Source organism: Lissotriton vulgaris, chromosome 3_1 (assembly GCF_964263255.1).
Source record: "Lissotriton vulgaris chromosome 3_1, aLisVul1.2, whole genome shotgun sequence".
NCBI lineage: Eukaryota > Metazoa > Chordata > Amphibia > Caudata > Salamandridae > Lissotriton > Lissotriton vulgaris.
Genome location: NC_141689.1, coordinates 818,126,024 through 818,143,099, shown reverse-complemented (window position 1 = coordinate 818,143,099; position 17,076 = coordinate 818,126,024). Strand labels below are relative to the sequence as shown.

At 40.7% G+C, this 17,076-nt stretch overlaps 1 protein-coding gene across 2 annotated transcripts in view; it reads right to left on the bottom strand.

The window, feature by feature from the left end:
• Window positions 1-17,076, bottom strand: part of CDC42SE2 (CDC42 small effector 2) — a 362,860-nt gene that overhangs the window by 258,583 nt on the left and 87,201 nt on the right. For both annotated transcript variants that reach the window (XM_086961125.1, XM_086961126.1), the window contains exon 2: window positions 8,208-8,286. The gene's annotated coding sequence lies outside the window, so the exon portion shown is untranslated. The remainder of the gene's footprint in view (window positions 1-8,207; window positions 8,287-17,076) is intronic.

Genomic DNA, 17,076 nt, shown 5'->3' with positions numbered 1-17,076 from the left:
GTGATTATAGGTTCAGGGCAGGTTGTTTCAACGCCGACGCGCGTTTCGGTGCCAGGCCTGTAGACTGGCCGCACCTTCGTCAGGACAGGGGAAGAAAAGGAGAGGGGGTGGTACTTGACAGTATGACAAATGCTTCTGATATCCAGGCACTCTGGCATTCAGGCCCAAATCCGCTTAAGTCGTCCTGCCGGAGAGTGATGGCAGGTCTTTTAAATTAAAGACAAGCTTTCGGACCCTTCCAGATGTCCTAGGTATGGAGACGTTCTGAAGTGCGAATAACGCAGCGTGGTGGTAGGTTCAGGGCCGGAAACCAGAGTCGGCTTGATCGCGTTTGCGATTTGGCGCTAAGCAGCTTTCCTTATTTCATACACTCAGTCGTTCGAGCAATAAACAGCTCTCAGCGAACGCCCGCCTTCAGCTACAGGCTCAGCTCAGGCGGTGTTTTTCACCAATAGGTGCCGTCGGGGTACAGACGGTATTAGAAAGGATTCCTCTTCGCTTCACATTCGGCAGCCGGTGGGCGACAGCTCAACCCGCCGCTTCCCTCTTTTTGGGGTGTGTGTTTTTTATCCTGTTATATTGAAATGTTATAATAAATGATTATGTCTATATGTACTTTAAAAACATGAAGAAAATAATAATAAAAATGATATATTTTTCATAAATTTGTTCCTGTCTGAATCTAATGTGGCACTGACTCGTTGGTGAGCGCTTAAATGGGTGACTACTGAAAGAAATTGGACTCTACAAGAGCCTATCTTTGATTAAAAACGGGGCAGATCTATCCTTTTCTCTATTTATTTTGACTCATTTAGTATTTGACATCATTTTACCCAAATTTTAGGTTACGAAAATGACCACGTTTTAACAATATTTTAATCCGGACAGGCCAAAAGAATATTTTAAGTTGGACCAATATTTTATTATCAGGGATTCGCAGAACTTTGACATGCTGGGAGCACATGGTTCGAAGGATCCTGGGCAGTGGCACGCGCAAGCATGCACAGTTTTCGCAAGCATTTTTTAATAGGCGGGGGCTGGCCAACTCCGCTTCAGAGTAGGAATTTGCCCTATATGCTGCGTTCTGCGCAGAATGCGGAGTAGGTAAATCACTGCATACTCCGCTGGAGGAGCAGAGATGTGGCCTGGGGTTACTAAAGACTTCCAAAAGGCATGACCTATTGACTATGCCAGTGCTTGTTTTACACCCCGATAGCACTCTGAGACAGCATCTAGCCGGTTTAACCCTTTACAAGCACCATAAATAAACTAGCAGATGTGCGTACAAGGGGTAATCTATTCAGAAAGATAAGAAAATTATGCAATTATATACCTCATCAACCCACAAGTGTGGAGTTGTGCAGAAAGGCCGTTTAAAACCTGCTGAACCATTCTGTGGTACCACCGGTGCACCCACCTGTTCAGGAGTTCACTTTCCAAAGGTTCAATGTCAGCACAACAGGAAAACAGAAATACGCCCGAAATACATCATAAATGGTATTTTAAACAGTAGTAATTAACAATTCAATTTAGTTTATTTGGGAAGCAGGTCCATAAAGCCATATAGATAAAATGCACCAATAGAAATAAACCTAATACAATTATAATACACTAGTGCAAGTCTGCAATTAAAACGCGGATACCATAATTATAAGTACAAATTAGTTATGTTCCATTCAAATCCATCCAGCATACCACATTGAATTTAAAAATATACTGTATACAAAAATCTACCTGGTGTCGGTTTTCCGGTATCTCAAGGCGACATTCTATTGAAAAACCCTTATCAACCGGCAGCAACCCATTTCTTATGCAGGGCAGAGTGTGTGCTACAAAAAAAAATAGCACGTGCTTTACCGTCTCCCTTTCACGCTTACAAGACAGACAGACTGGGTCTATTACCGGGATCAACATAAAAGCATTCGTCCATTTGCAGCAAAATGTATTCATAACAAGAGTCCCAGATCTAAAATGCAAATAGAGCGGCTTCGCTAGGGAGGCGGACGGCGTCTAAAAATGGCTCAAACACTATTAAACATTTAACTTCTAAAAAGGCATTAGCCAACGTGCCGTGATCAGAATCTACCACTACTTCTTCCTCTAAAGTGGACTAATACTATCTAAGTTCTTCAGTGATTGTATTGCATCTCTCGGGGTATTCCAAAGTGAATCTGAGCCGAGTTGGAGGAGATGCATGTGAATATAATTGAGCTTAAGTACACCTAAATGGCCCTTGTAGCTTAATATCTCTTCTAGGGCATTTCTATACATATATTACTCCTTTGTTCGCCACAATCTCCTCCAGTATATAGCTTAGGTCTCTGCACTGCGTGGTGTGGGATGGATCACCAGATCCATGTATGGTGGAAGAGATGGGGTACAGGGTGGCAAAGTAACCAGAGACCTCATTAATTCCTTTTCATTCAATGATGTGCAGCTACCACTCAATGTGTCTTATGCCATCACCTTCTCCGTTAATAGCAGGATGTCCAGATAGTTCTATATTGCTATTCGGTACAGATTAAAATGTACAGATTACATTTGTAATGTAACGCAGTGGGATACAAATCCTGTGGGTTAAATCGCATATATAGTCTACTAGAGGCCAAACTTTTAAGTCAAACACACTGTAATTGAATCTGTTTCTCGAGATTAAGGTGATGCAATCCACAAATGTGTTAAAAATCTAATGAATAAAACATCCCCAATTTATGCCTTCAGAGCAACTACTCTTTCTTTCAACAAGTCCCACAGTCCCTATATTGGCAGCTTCTCTTTGCCCTCACTCATTTCAACCCTACTCTTCCTTTGCCACATTCATCACGTCTCTCCTTTACCTCTGCCCACAGCACTTTATCCTTCTCCATTACCCCCTTTGCTTTTTCAACTTCTACACTCTCCTATCACTCAGTCCTACTCTATTTCTCATCCTCGTCTCTTCTCTTCTCTTACTGCCCTCCATGCATCATCACTTCCCCAGTCACATTCTCACCCCTCCCTCAAACATTAAAGCTCTTCTGCATCTCTAGACCCAATACGATCCTTCCTGATGTTCTCACCTTATTCTCCCTCATGACAGTGAAACAAGCAGTAGATCCATGAGAATATTGCCAAGTTATCATGGGGAAAGAACACAAGGCACAGAGGATTGGAAACTAATTGGGCAGGAGAACCGATACATACAGGGTGAAGATTAAATATGCACTACAGATGGGATAAACACACAGGAGCAGACAATACTTTGAGATGCGTTTGGATAGAGACAACAAACCAAATTGACCCATACTCTCTCAAGCTTACTGACAAATATTTTGAAGAAGGGATCTCATCAGAACCACGCAGATTCAAGGAGTGACTTGTACAGAAGTTTTGAAGAAGAAAATCCCACTTTGCACAACCTGTTTGATAAACATTTGCTTAGGACTACTCAATTGACCATGCTCACGTGTTGAGTAAAGTGAGGTAGAACATCACAAGAAACACCTCCTTTACAAAGCACTCTCCATTCCAAATGGCAACCCCTCAAAATACAGCCACATGCCTGCACCTCTGTAACGGGGTCAAGTACGTAGCACAACTTCCGATGCAAAAAATGCTCGACATTACAACATACCAGCATGCATCCACAAATAAGCCTCTCCCTTATTCCATACTGTGAATAAAAAGCGACTGTCAGTCATAGCCAAACATCAAAAACAGATTTAACCATGACCACTTAGTCTACTGTGCTGGCAACTAAATTATTGGGCTTGAAATGTATGAGTGCCTACGGCATGGAGCTATATCATGCATAATATGTGTACTAATTTCGCAGATGTCCTACATTTGAAACCTCTCGGACTGCAAGTAGTCCTTTACATCACAAAATAATGAATAAACCAGATATAGACATATTATAAATACCAGCACACATAGCAGAACATGGCAGAGCTACACTTTTGTCCAATTCACAGCCAGGGCTTCAAGAGGTTGTAAGCGTGCAGTAAACATCTTAGCTGAAAAAAAGCACCAACGTGAACGGAAAAAGGGTTTCCATATCTTCTGATAGGTGTTCCCTCCCAGATGAGATGTTTAATACACTTAATGGATTTAGCTTACAAGTAACGTTGGAGACAGAGGCACCAACCATAGATGCAGCAAAAGACAAGCCTTGACTGAGGTCTTCTGCAGGGCATCGATACCAGCACTAAGTAAGTCTGTCTTTCTCCATTGCAGTATTACTCCGGCACCACTAGTTAGAAATATATTGAGGTTAGGCTTGTGGTGTGGAATTAGGGAGAAATCTATCAGATTTCAGAAGGAGGCATGTGGATACCAGAGTCCAATTAAGTAACCATGGATTCCAAAGTAGCTGCCAAATGTGCCCCAACAATTCACCACACGCATAGGCTCCTTATTGGCAATGAATGAAGCTCCTGTTCTACTAATGGTAGGAGAGAGCAGTGCAATAACCATTCCTATGAACTGAGGTTCTGAACTACACTGAGTAAAGGATAAGATAGGGAAAGAGGCTTCATTGATTCTTGGAGTTACTAGTGACAGTGCAAGCACAAAGCACAGGAACACAATCAAATGGGGTAAATGACCTCAGGCTGACAGAGAACAGTAAGTTACAGACTGTACTTTTGACTTGCATTTTTCTGTATTTTGCTTGTGGATAAGAAGATTTTAAACAGTATGCATGTCTTCAATTTGCATATTAGGCAATGTTGACCCAGTGTCGGGTGCATACCAAAACTGGTCTGGAAAAGTTCCAGATTAGACGTTTGGAACTTGGATACCCAGGATTACATTTTCAAGTTTAGCACTTGGCTCAAAACAAACTATGATTCAGGAAATAAATGACGGTCTCCCTGTGCCATGTGCAGGGTAAATGCGCCAATAAATAACCTGTACAGTGAGCTCACTAGAACTAGCATGCCCTCCCCCCATCCTTCATGTCCTGGTTTGTGTAACCTGCTCTCATCTGGAACCAGCACAATCTATGTTGTTCTGTGTAGAATAGGGAATGTTGGAGATGCTCCATCTTCAACAACAAAAATTCGGTTAGAGGATCCTTTTTTTGTAGATAGGTTCGTGCAATATAAAATATCAACAAAATAAATAGTTCCTACTAGGGAAGGATGCAATGTCGGATTCACTTGAAAAAGACTGAAATAGTAGGTTTCTACAGCAGGCAGTAATTGATAGTCTGCTGAGTAGGAGAATTTACAAGCAAAGCAAGCTGAATAATGGTGCAAGCTGAATGTACAGAATAAATGCCTGGTAAGGCAGTTTCGTACAGAAACCACCACACGCATACGAATTAAAAAGCGTTTTCAACTTGTACAAGGAATAGAAACCACGCTGAAGTTCAGAAATGAAGTTTCACTGAAAACACATTTCTCGATTATATGGTGTACCACTGCTATGTCTTCCTGGCGCGATTCATGAAAAAAGACAAAAGGAGCAAAATATGGAAATAAAATAAAATTGGAACACTAAATAAAGGTTTCCCGAGGTAAATTTCACCAAGGCAAAGCATATGTAACAGACTCCGAAAACACATTGACAGAAAAAAACAATTAATTTAAGAGAAATTGGGATTAAAATAGCAGTCTCACTATTATGAATAAGTAACAGTAGGAAGCCAGATACACGAGCAAAATAAGAGCAACAATCTGGTTAAGAGAGCTGGAAAAACAGAATTAAACCTGCAAATATGTCAAAGAGACAACGTGAGCTCAGAAACACATGTCAGAAGATGCAATAAAATCAACTTCCTGAAAGAAATTACAACCACATGGTATAGTGAAAGGGCAGTCATGCCAGAATTAGCAGGGATGGCTAAGGTCAATATCACTATCTTGTGACTGTTCAATGCTAGAAACTATCTTGAAGGTCGAGAACTTGCAAGTGCAAATAAAAAGTCTAATTTGGAGCAGGTGAACTGGCACAGACCAAAATTCCATCACTTTTAGTGCTTTTTATGGAAAATGGTTCTTAAGTGGAATGTAAGAAAATGGAAAATATGAACACACTTTTGGGCGCTTGAACCAGATTACTGGTTAATGGGAAATAAACAAAAAACACTGAATGAGTGTAAATAACCACCCTACCCTCGTGATTCCTGCCCCACACCTTAACTTTTCTGACTTCCCTCAAAACTTGACTGTATTTAAGCTCTGCTGCAATAACTACACACACATCAACCCATATTTAACCATAAAATATTGACGAGGAGAATCATTCCTGAAGACCTCTGCAATACCCCTGGACACCTCTAAAAGACAAGCACTGGTAAAGATAATAGGTTTCGAAATGAGAGCTATTGACTTCTGTAATGTTTTATAGCCATGCTGAACAGCAGTGCGGATGCTTAGCAGATTGATACAACTAATTTTTTTAAGTGCTACTATTCAGCCAGGACTAAAGTGTATAGAAAGAAAATGCATTGGTGCTGGATTAGTCAGCAATGCCCATTCTGTACTGCATGAATAACAGGCACTGGCAGAGCTAATAGTCTCAAAGGCAAGGCCTATTGGCTCGGTCAGTGCTAGTTAGGTCTCGGCACAACCCCCCTGCAATTCTGAGCAAAATCAGTTAACCTCTTTAGGAGTGAAAAAGAAAGATAACATATTGCACACAAAAAACTATCACATATAGAAAGCAATTGACCTCATGTCTTAATGAAAGTACTATGGGGGTAGATAACATCTGTTGTCACAATTAAAGCAGGTGTGTGCTGCATAGTAAAACATGGCTACAAATGGCAAGAAGTTCAACAAGGACAACAGCGAAGGACCAACAATAAATGTAGTACCTCAATAACATCGCTATCAACGAAAGGAGAGTAATCAAGCTGAGGCAATCAGTACTTGATCCATGCTCCAGATGAATGAAGAGGAAGTGAAGCCCCATGTTCTATACAATATCTCTAGCGAGAGCGCAAAACCTGTCACAGGTGATAGCTGAAAAAAGGACTAGATAATCTAATGCTACCCTTTTCACACTTGGATTTACGTTGGACAACATTCGATCTAGTATCCAAACTGGTTGCATTCCATGGAAATGTTTCAAATTATTCCTGCTATATTCCACCAAAACATTTGCTAGGGATTAATCATGTTCAATATTAGTTAATCATATTTTGTAATCGAATTCCTGAATATTCCACTGGAAAAATCAAACTGTGTTGTGCAGTGAAAGAGGAAGAGTCTACATGCAGAGGTTCCCCTGGCCTTCTGTCCTGCAGGCCATCCTACCGAGTAGACAGCAAATCACGGTCTATGCACTAGGAGGAGGGCGGTGCAATAGCTGCCTGCCTCTCTCTACTCATCTAACTGCTACAGAAAGGAGTAGCAGTCGGGCACGAACAGCCACAAGGTAAGTAGTGTCAAGTTCACCCATCACCACCTAGGAAACCTGTACTGGCGAGTTGAATCTAGAGTGTCTAGTGTTGGAAATGTCTTGAAGTGTACTGACCACGGAAAATTCCATGCAGTGGATTAAAAGGGGGAATGTTTACAAATCTAAAGTGACAAACTTTTAAGATGTACACAAGCTCTTTCAAAGAGGTCCTAAAGGTCTGATTCAGTAATTTTTCCCAGCCGCGTACTCTTACTGAGTACAGTATGGGTCCCCAGCGTACAGCCAGGATTATACAAGATCCATGACTGATTTCTGAATGACCTCAGCATACGTTATTGATTTCCATTTAGTATCCAGAAATCGGTCTTTGGTGAATATCATTAAAACGGACATGGACAAGGAGCCCGTCAGACACTACTAGTGTACCCCCTTTCTGTATAATCTTGCTGTTCATTGACTCCTTTTTTTAAAACCCTCTTATAAATCAAAATGAAGAGGAGCAGTCAGTTGATATAAAGATCAGTAAACTCCTCCTGTTCCATGTCAGTGCTACAGAATACAATGTGATGCTCGGTTATCCATGTAGCAAAGCCCGAAGGGTCATTAATATTACACACATATTAATCATAAAACTATCACGCCAGTTTCAAACCACGTGACAAAACTAAAAGCACAAGATCTGCGTTCCTATGTTTTCAGAAGTAATTGAGGAAGCCTTTAGATGGGAACGTGCGGTTGAGAAGAAGCGTGCCATGAATCTTGTGACACGTTAACAAATGCAGGGGTAGTGATACATATTACCCTTTACATAGTGTATATAATTGGGCAAATGGGCACCACGAAAACACACATCTTACCTGTATAGATGTTACAATGCATATCCGTCATGATATTGTGCTCTTCGATGACAACCCTACAGTAGGACGTCCGCCGCGCCTGTGAAAAGACACAAAGACTCACGCTTAAAATTAGAGTAATTTTCAGTGCTCACACTATTTGAGTGGATCTTACTTAAAGGATGCTGCGCATCTACAGTTTTTAAAATTCACGTTTGCTGCACTCTACCTTTTAACGCAGAGTGCATGCATCCAAACATATGCTTACGTTTTCAAACCTGGTTTCTTTTTGATGCAGTGCAAATTTGTTTGCAGAGCTGTTGTAGAATAGAAATACACAATATACTGTATCGATTTTTTTGTTATTTTTTTGATTTTCATATAGGTTTGCTTTTTGGCTCCTCTCCCATATTGTATGCACCCTTCATTCCCCCCAACCATGTGATTAACACCAATTTAAGCTGGCCCAGCCATCTGCCTTCCTTACTGTATGCCCTCCTTCGCTCGATTATGTACCATCTCTCCCACTTAAGTGAGCGACCTCCCCACATTCGCTCTTTAGTTAAAACCCACGCTCCCTCCTAGGGAGCAGCCATTCGGCTACATCCAAGCCTCCCCAAGTCTGTGACCTCTATTTCCCCTTGATGCAACCTCCGCCTCCTTCAGGATGCAACCTTCATTCCACATAGACACACACCCATATTTGCTGAAATAAAGATCATTTTACATCTCCGGCACATCCCAAATATGGCCTTATGAAAATGTAATCAGTAGGTTCTACTTCTACTGCGGTTTACTATGAGTATTCTCCTCACGTCTCAAACACAGTCACTAAACTTTTTATGACATTCCTGCCAGGTAAAGCGAAGTCAACAAACTTATTCTCCACAAAATCCACAAGTAATATATACATATATACACACATTTGTTCTTTTCGTTGAAGTTACTCTTACTGTGGTCATTTGAGATCACTGAAGAATACACAAAGGATAAAAACAACTTCAAACAATACTATTTGCAAGAAAGTTAATGTGCTAGAGGAAGTCTGTTTAGTTCATCACAAAAAGATTTTAAGATCATAAAAATAAGAAGCACTTAACAAGGACAGCTAAAATACAGTTAAAATCTACACTCTCCTAAATTCCATTCAGGATTCAATGCTACTCCCTTAATGCACAAAATACTCTGGTAACTGAGGAGAAAAAAGTCAAATAAAAAATTAAATTCAACTAACTATTCGACAGTTCCATTAACCCCTTACAAACAAAAGAGACTCCCGAGAGTAAGGATATGAATAAAAAAAAAACTAGAAAGCACTTTGTGTCAGGGCATCATTATTCTACTGCAAACTTTATTAAAGTAAACAGCTGGAATATTCCAAACGTCTTAGCCAAAAGTATTGAATGCAAACCATATACTCGTGCGCAGATAATGCATTCTTCTCAACATATTAGATGATCATCTCCAGTACAAACATATAGGTCTGGCCCACAAAAGTATGCCTTGCACGACATCTCCTTTATAAAGAAAGTAACCACAACGGACATAGGCAGAGCTTCATTTGAGCTAGTGGTTTGACAGGGGCAGCCTTAGGCATGTGCAAGCTGTGCACCTGCACAGGGCCACCAAACCCTAGGGGCCACCACGCCAAAATATATCCTTAATATAATAATCCTCCGAGGATGGATACATATTTGCGTGGCGGACCCTGGCAGGGATTTGGCAGCCTCCGGCTCCGTTTCACTTCCAAACACCCAGATCCCCCCTTCCCCTCTTCACTGGCCTCCGCGCTCCGCCCCGCCCTCCTCTTCCAGGGCTCCCTACCTACGCTCCCTGCCCAGGGCCACCATGAGCCTAGAGGCGCCCCTGGGTTTGAGAACCAGTAATTACATTTCTTCAACAGAATTTGACCCAGAGCAAGAGAGAGAAAACACAAACGTGAGAAAAGAGGAGGAAGAGAAAGACAGAAAGCAGCGACAAAGGGAGAAAGTCGGGATGAAAAAGATCATGTTGGAGCGAGATAAAGAGGCAAGAGCATCTGGTGGTGAATTAAAGGGGCATGAGACGGAAACGACTGCACAGCCTTGATATTCGTCACCATGACACTCGAAAACGCCGGCAGCAGGCATCAGAGCAAAACCTTGGGCCCCTGCACTTATTTTTTAACAAATTAAGTAAAAGACATAGGGCTAAATTCACAGATATTCTCGTACACTTAAGTTTAGTTTAGCTACACCCAAAAATCAATTGTCAATCCAAGCCAGAAAGAGCCAGAAGGCAAGCATAAAGAGTGTAAGGTTAGATGTGTGCCCATGTCAGAGTAAATAAACTAAGAGAAGCAATAAGAGTAAGTGAGGGAGTGAAAGATTAGTGAGCGAGAGGGTACAAGAGCATGATTAGGACAAAGATACAGTGAGGCTTATATCATATGTAAGAGTGAAATACTGACGGGGCAGGATTGAGCTAGATAACTGAGGAGCCTGAAATAGAATGACAAAGACAGTAAGAAAGTGAGACAAATGCGAACTTCGTTAGAGTGATAATAGTAAGCGAATAAGACTGGGAGAAGAGAGAATGTATTTATTTATTTAAGCAACTTGTAAAGCGTGCAAATACCCTTGGGTGTCTCGGCGCTGCGGACTAGGCAGAGGGGAGGCCAGGAGCGAGTGGCTATTGGTTGAAGAGCCAGGTCTTTAATTGTTTCCGGAAGGTAAGCAGGGTGGAACTGGTCTTGATGTGAAGGGGGAGCCTGTTCCATAGTTTGGTGGTGGCGACAGTGAATCTTCTGTCACCCCAAGAAGCTTTCTTGGTTCGGGGGACAATCGACAGGTTGGCTGCTGATGAGCACAAGGGTCTGCTGGGCCTATAGGTGCAAAGAGTTTTCCAAAGAAACTCAGGTCCAGTGTTGTGGATTGCCTTGTATGCAATGCATAGAGCCTTGAACTTGGTTCTGCTCCTGATGGGCAGCCAGTGGAGCTGTCGCACCACCTTGGATATTGGTTAGAACTTGGGGGTGGCTGTCAGAATCCTGGCGGCTGCGTTCTGCACCAGTTGTAACTTATTTAGGACTCTTTCCTGAGCACTGATGAGTAGACCATTATATTAGTCAACCTTTGACATAACCAATGTACTAATAAGAGTCCTGCCGGCCCTGGCTGGAAGAAAAGGTAGAAGTTTTTTTATCATCCTGATGACATAGAAGGATGAAGAAACAACTGGGTTGGCGTGGTGTATGAATGACAGCTTGTCGTCGAACAGAACACCCAAATTTCTGACCTTTGTGATGGGGGACGGAGGTGAGCCTAACTTAGCTGGCCACCAAATAGGGGACCAGCTAGGAGAAAGGTTACCAAAAATCATCACCTCCGTCTTATCGGAGTTTAATTTGAGGCAGTTGTTTGCCATCCATGCACTGATGGCTAGCATTCAATCTTGAAAGTTTGCCGCAACTGCCCCTCCGTCATTGTGTAAAACTAGCACCAGTTGTATATCATCGGCGTACGACGTTAGGCCCATGCTGGAGGATTATATGACCCTCGCCAGGTCCGACATGTATATATTAAACGAGGTCGGACTCAGCGATGATCCTTTCGACACACCACACAGGAGTGCAAATGACGAGGAATTGAAGTCGCTGAGCATCACTAGTTGAGTCTGATGGGATAGAAAAGATGTCAGTAGGGCTTTGGCTCTGTGTGTGATGCCGATGGATGAGGCATGGTCGATAAGGGTTGCGTGATCGGCCATGCCGAATGCTGCTGAGAGATCCAACAGCACCAGGACTGCGGCACCCCCCACCCATCAAGTATTTTCCTGATTTAATCGGATGCCTTGATCAGGGCTGTTTCCGTGTCATGGCCTTTTTGAAGCCAAATTGGGTGTCATCTATTAAGTTCTTTTCGTCAATAAAATGGGCTAGCTGAGTGTTCATGACCTTTCAAAAAGAAATTTGCGGGGAATGGGACAAAGCAATTAGTCTGTAGATTTAGTTTCTGAATGAGCAACATGTGAGAAAAATAATCAGTGGTAAACAAATCAGAAGTCGATAATTATGAAAATGCATGGAAAATTAGATAGTAAAGGTGAGAAAAAAGGAAATATGGAACAGGGTACAAAGGGTGGGAAAGCGGAAAAATAATTGGGAGCTAGAAGAAATGACAGAAGCGAGCAATGAGTAGCACGGTACTTCATTTGTGAGCCATTATTTATGAGATTTACAGTGTAAATATCACACTTACAGCCTTGCAGTCTACCGCAGACATTATGTGGCACAGGAAATAATGGTCCATCACCCTTACTGATTTACGGCCTCGCTGGCCCTATACCAGGAATTAAGAAATGGTAATCAATTTATTTTGTAGCATGGCAATTTTGACACTCTCCTGTCACATACATTCTGATAGACCTACTCTGGCACGATTAAGGTGATGGTTCTTCAAGCTCCTGTTGCAGGATTTCAATGATATGCTTTCTCCTGACCGAGTTCCAAATATTTTTGGTGCAATACTGTTCTGCTGATGCTCCCAACAAGCAATCATATGGCTGATGTCTTTCCTATTACCGATAAGTGAAACACCCAAGTACTGTGTTACAGCTTGAAATATTTATAATTTTTTAATCTCCCTTTCTATGGCATTTAAGTAAATATAGTTTGAGAAAAATATTGAATGCTGGAAATTTCTTAAATTGTCTTGGAAACAATCCTGCCCATTCTCGCTAGAAGTGGAAACTCACTCATCACTTGTGTGCGGAGAAAATAATTAAAGGTAGCATTGTTGGCCACAATTGGAAATTTCTGCTTGACAAATGGACTTCAATGAAAAGATCTTTGCTGTGGATTCGCCATCAGATTCATTTAGAACAGAGAAGCAGGAAAGGAAGTGTCTCTGGGTTTGGGGATTCTAAAAGAAAGTGCTCACAAGACAGACTTGCTTTGTTGCAGACTCAGGAGGAGTCCATTTTAGATATTAGGGGATATGAATCAGGATTTTATGTTTTTGAAGAGGTACACTGTGGTAATCTAAAGCGTAGGCCACTATTTCAAGAGGAAATGCAGCTGTCAAAGCAAGACAAAGTGTTGGAATTCACTAGTGCCACCCTCATTACAATAGGGCATTTTGGAAGGTGTGCTGATTTGATATTTGCAGTAAAGTTTGCTCTCTTCTACACGTAAGGTAGGAGTACAGAATGCTTCCATTAATAGGCCAAGGATTCAGTCAGAATCCTGCAAGGCTGCTTGACATTAGCTCACAGCCTTGTGTTTGTCCTCTTAAAATAATATACATTTAGAAAAGGAGATTCGACTGGAAATCAAATTTGCACAGTCACCTTAAGGTTGGCAAAACAATTCCAATATGAACTGTGCATCCATCTGGCTATGTTGTGACAATTTGCAGAGAAAATCATTGTTGCTTGATTCAGACAGTCTTTTAAACAAATGGGCAAAGAAGCAAGCAAATCATAGATTAACTATGTACTTTGATTATTAATATGGCATTTCTTTTAAATCGCATTTCCTCTTCACTACTGTGGTCCATAGGAACTCCAATTAGATGCACAATTCAAAGAATAAAGGAATCCCAAAACCTTTAAATGCCTGTATTATTAGTATTGCATCATATTAGCAACAGTTTAAGAAAACGAAAGCATTAAGTAGAAAATGATCTACAAATTCAGAATGACAACTTCTTGTTCAAAGGGCACACACACGATTATTGGCAATTAAGCAGTGCGAAATGCAAGCTCTTACTAACTCAATATTTACCCACAAGTTTACTCTTTTGCCGCAGGCCCATCGTATTAAAACACAGGCACACAATAGCGAAGGATGGATTACTAAACATTAAACAAACACAAACTCAGCTTATGAATGGGTTCAAGGGAAGTTTATGTTCACATGAGGTTGCAGAATGGCATCAAATGCAAACACTATCACAGCAAAATGTTTGAAGTGTTAAATCAAAGATCTTCACCATTAAAGAAGAGTTATTCATCAAAAGAGAATATCAGCAATAAATAGGGTATGGTGCCGACACATGATTCACTTGTGAAGCACCATAAATTAGGTATGCTATAGGAAGCAGTCACTAAATCCCACACAGTAATAAGGCTCAAGTCCCTCCATTGGCTTCCCGTCCTGCAAAGATCTCTCTTTAAATTAGGAGGCATAGTCTTCATGGCCCGTGCCCATACGGCTCCCATTTTCATCAATTCTAGGATCACTCACTATTGCCATGGTCATGACCTTCGTTCTTCCAGCCAGGCACTCCTCAGTGTCCCCCGCTTCCGTAAAACCAGAACTGGCGGCACACGGTTCTCTATTCTTGCCCCGCGATTCTGGAATAATCTCCCATTCTCCATTAGGTCTATTTCTGATTATCTGTTGTTTCGTAAAGCACTTAAAACTTACCTATTCGCTCAAGCGTTTTCCCCTCAGTAATCTCCTGGCCCCCTCTTCCTCTGCTACCGCCTTACTCCTCCAGCGCCAGGAAGCCGCTTAGTCACAGTGCGCTCTATAAATTCTTTCAACTTTCAAAAGCACCTTGGATAGCTAAGTTAATCTCTAGTTTAGGCTGACTCACAAATTATGTACCATGTGCTGCAACAGGGCAGGTAACTATGAATCCTGTCAGTTTGTTTGTGAAATATGCTTTAACTAGACTACAGTTAAGAGGCTGATTTTGCGCCAATATCGTGTTTGGGCTCATTCGAATAGCACCCGTGCGGATAACATAATATCGGTTACTGCTGTACCTCGGGTCACGATATACTGAGTGCCCGACAGGGCTCCACAGGAAAGTACTCTTTTAACGTCAGGATATCATCTACAGAAAGTATTTTTCTTCCACCTTTGGCATGACCATTTTTTGATAGTTACCAGCTTAAACTTGCTCAATAGAAAAGCTCCAATATATTGAAAGCATGGGAGAGCGAATCGGCCGCACTCAAGGTCCAGTTTCTGTTGAATCAACATTTTAAGAGACATTTTGGTCACTGATTATTTTTGATCAGATTTATTCTGTTCATTTGCTTAAGATTCATGTCTATCTCAAGAAGACGTCAAGCCGAAACGCACGTAGACTCAAAATAGGTTTGCCACTTGTTTCCTTGGATATTTAGTTAAACATTGAATTGCTTAATTTAGTTTGAAAACTGTGAACCATTAGTTGCTTAGAATATTATGTTGAAAAGAAGACTTGATTTCTTTGTATTCTACACACTTCATCTATATGCAGGATTTTGGTTATAATTTTGTATCAACTGTATAATTTGTTATATATTTGGTTACAGTTTTCACATTGTAATTTCTTTGCACTTTTTTACTTATGAATTATGTTTTACAAAATATAAACAATTTCTACATAAAAAATGCACATAATATATTCTAAATAAAAAATTATATATTGGAATAATAATCAGTTCTTTGGTCACATACAGTTATTATATAGCATAGGTCCACATGTTTTAATGTTTTCCTATATGGTTATTTGCAAATAATACATTAAATTTAAACATGCACTTTCTTCGGACATGTTGATTTTTACCTTATTCTCAAACAAGCTCACATCTACTGGATCCCACAGTTAATACTCATGGCTAACACAATGGAACTTAACCATAAATTCTTCTAAAGCTTGCAGAGTTCATAATACCACTTAACCAACCCTCCATTAATAAGTTAAACTATTTATGTGCAAAAAATGACAACCAAACTAACACCCTCCTTCCCATTCACTCAAATCAATCAAGTGTTTTCGAACCATCATCAGTTCTTCTTCCACCAGGGCATATCAAGCATAATAAAACTAAATGGGTTTAACAATAGGTCAACAGTTGCATGAACCCTCATAGACAGGCGGGTTCCACAATTCAACTAAAAGTCAAGATAGAAGTTCTACGAAATGCTCTTGCCCCAAATTAGAAAACTGAGGAAGATCTAACAAAGTGAGACGTTCTATCCAATCAAAGTTTGTAAAAAGTAAGAAGACATTGTTTTCAGGCATCAGAAATAGTGCCCTGTGCTCATTTGTTTAATAAGCTACCCATCTCATTTTTATAACTGTGAGATAGTGGATTATTAGATGGGAGGATAGTAGTCTGCCACAAATAATAATGTCATTATTCGTGTTAGGTCAAGTAAAGGTTTCAGTAATTTAATTTGGAGTTCAACCCCTGGTAGCTACGGTACAGAGCAGACAGGCTTAACTTAAGAAAATGTCTAAAGCATTTAGAAATACCAAAACTGTTGAAAATCCCACTCCACTTTATAAGTAAACTTTATTGTTCATTTAATTAAAACTTACAATATATCACAAAATAATTACCAAATAACACATCATCAATAAATAATAATAATAACTGAATTTATAAAGCACCTGGTTACACTAGGCTGGTGTGTCCCCGCGCTGCACTACGGCTATAACCGGAGCACTTAGTCTCAAAAAAATGGAGGTACCCCTGTTACTTGCGACAGGTGGGGGAACTTAACACTAGAGAATGAGTAGAAGCCCTGTCTTAGTGGTTCTTAATCCAAATGACCTCATCAGTAGAGAAAGAGGATTAACTATTTAAGGAACTTATGCAACAAAGTTACTTAAATGGTGACTAAAGCAGGGCAATATCAAGTAGACAAGTGGACAAACTAAATGTAAACTAATAAAAGTGATTGAACAGAATAAGTTTGTATACAAAATATAAAATTTATTTCCTCCCGAACGGGTTACAATCTAAAACATGGTTAAAAATCAGTGCATACAAGCCACCCAAGAGTGGTCAATAATTGCAAAATTATACTTAAAAACAATCCTAACTACACAAGTGAACACAGTCGACGCAGCGTTTCGGTGTTTTTCTGTCTTCACACCTTCTTCAGGACGTTCACACAATAGAA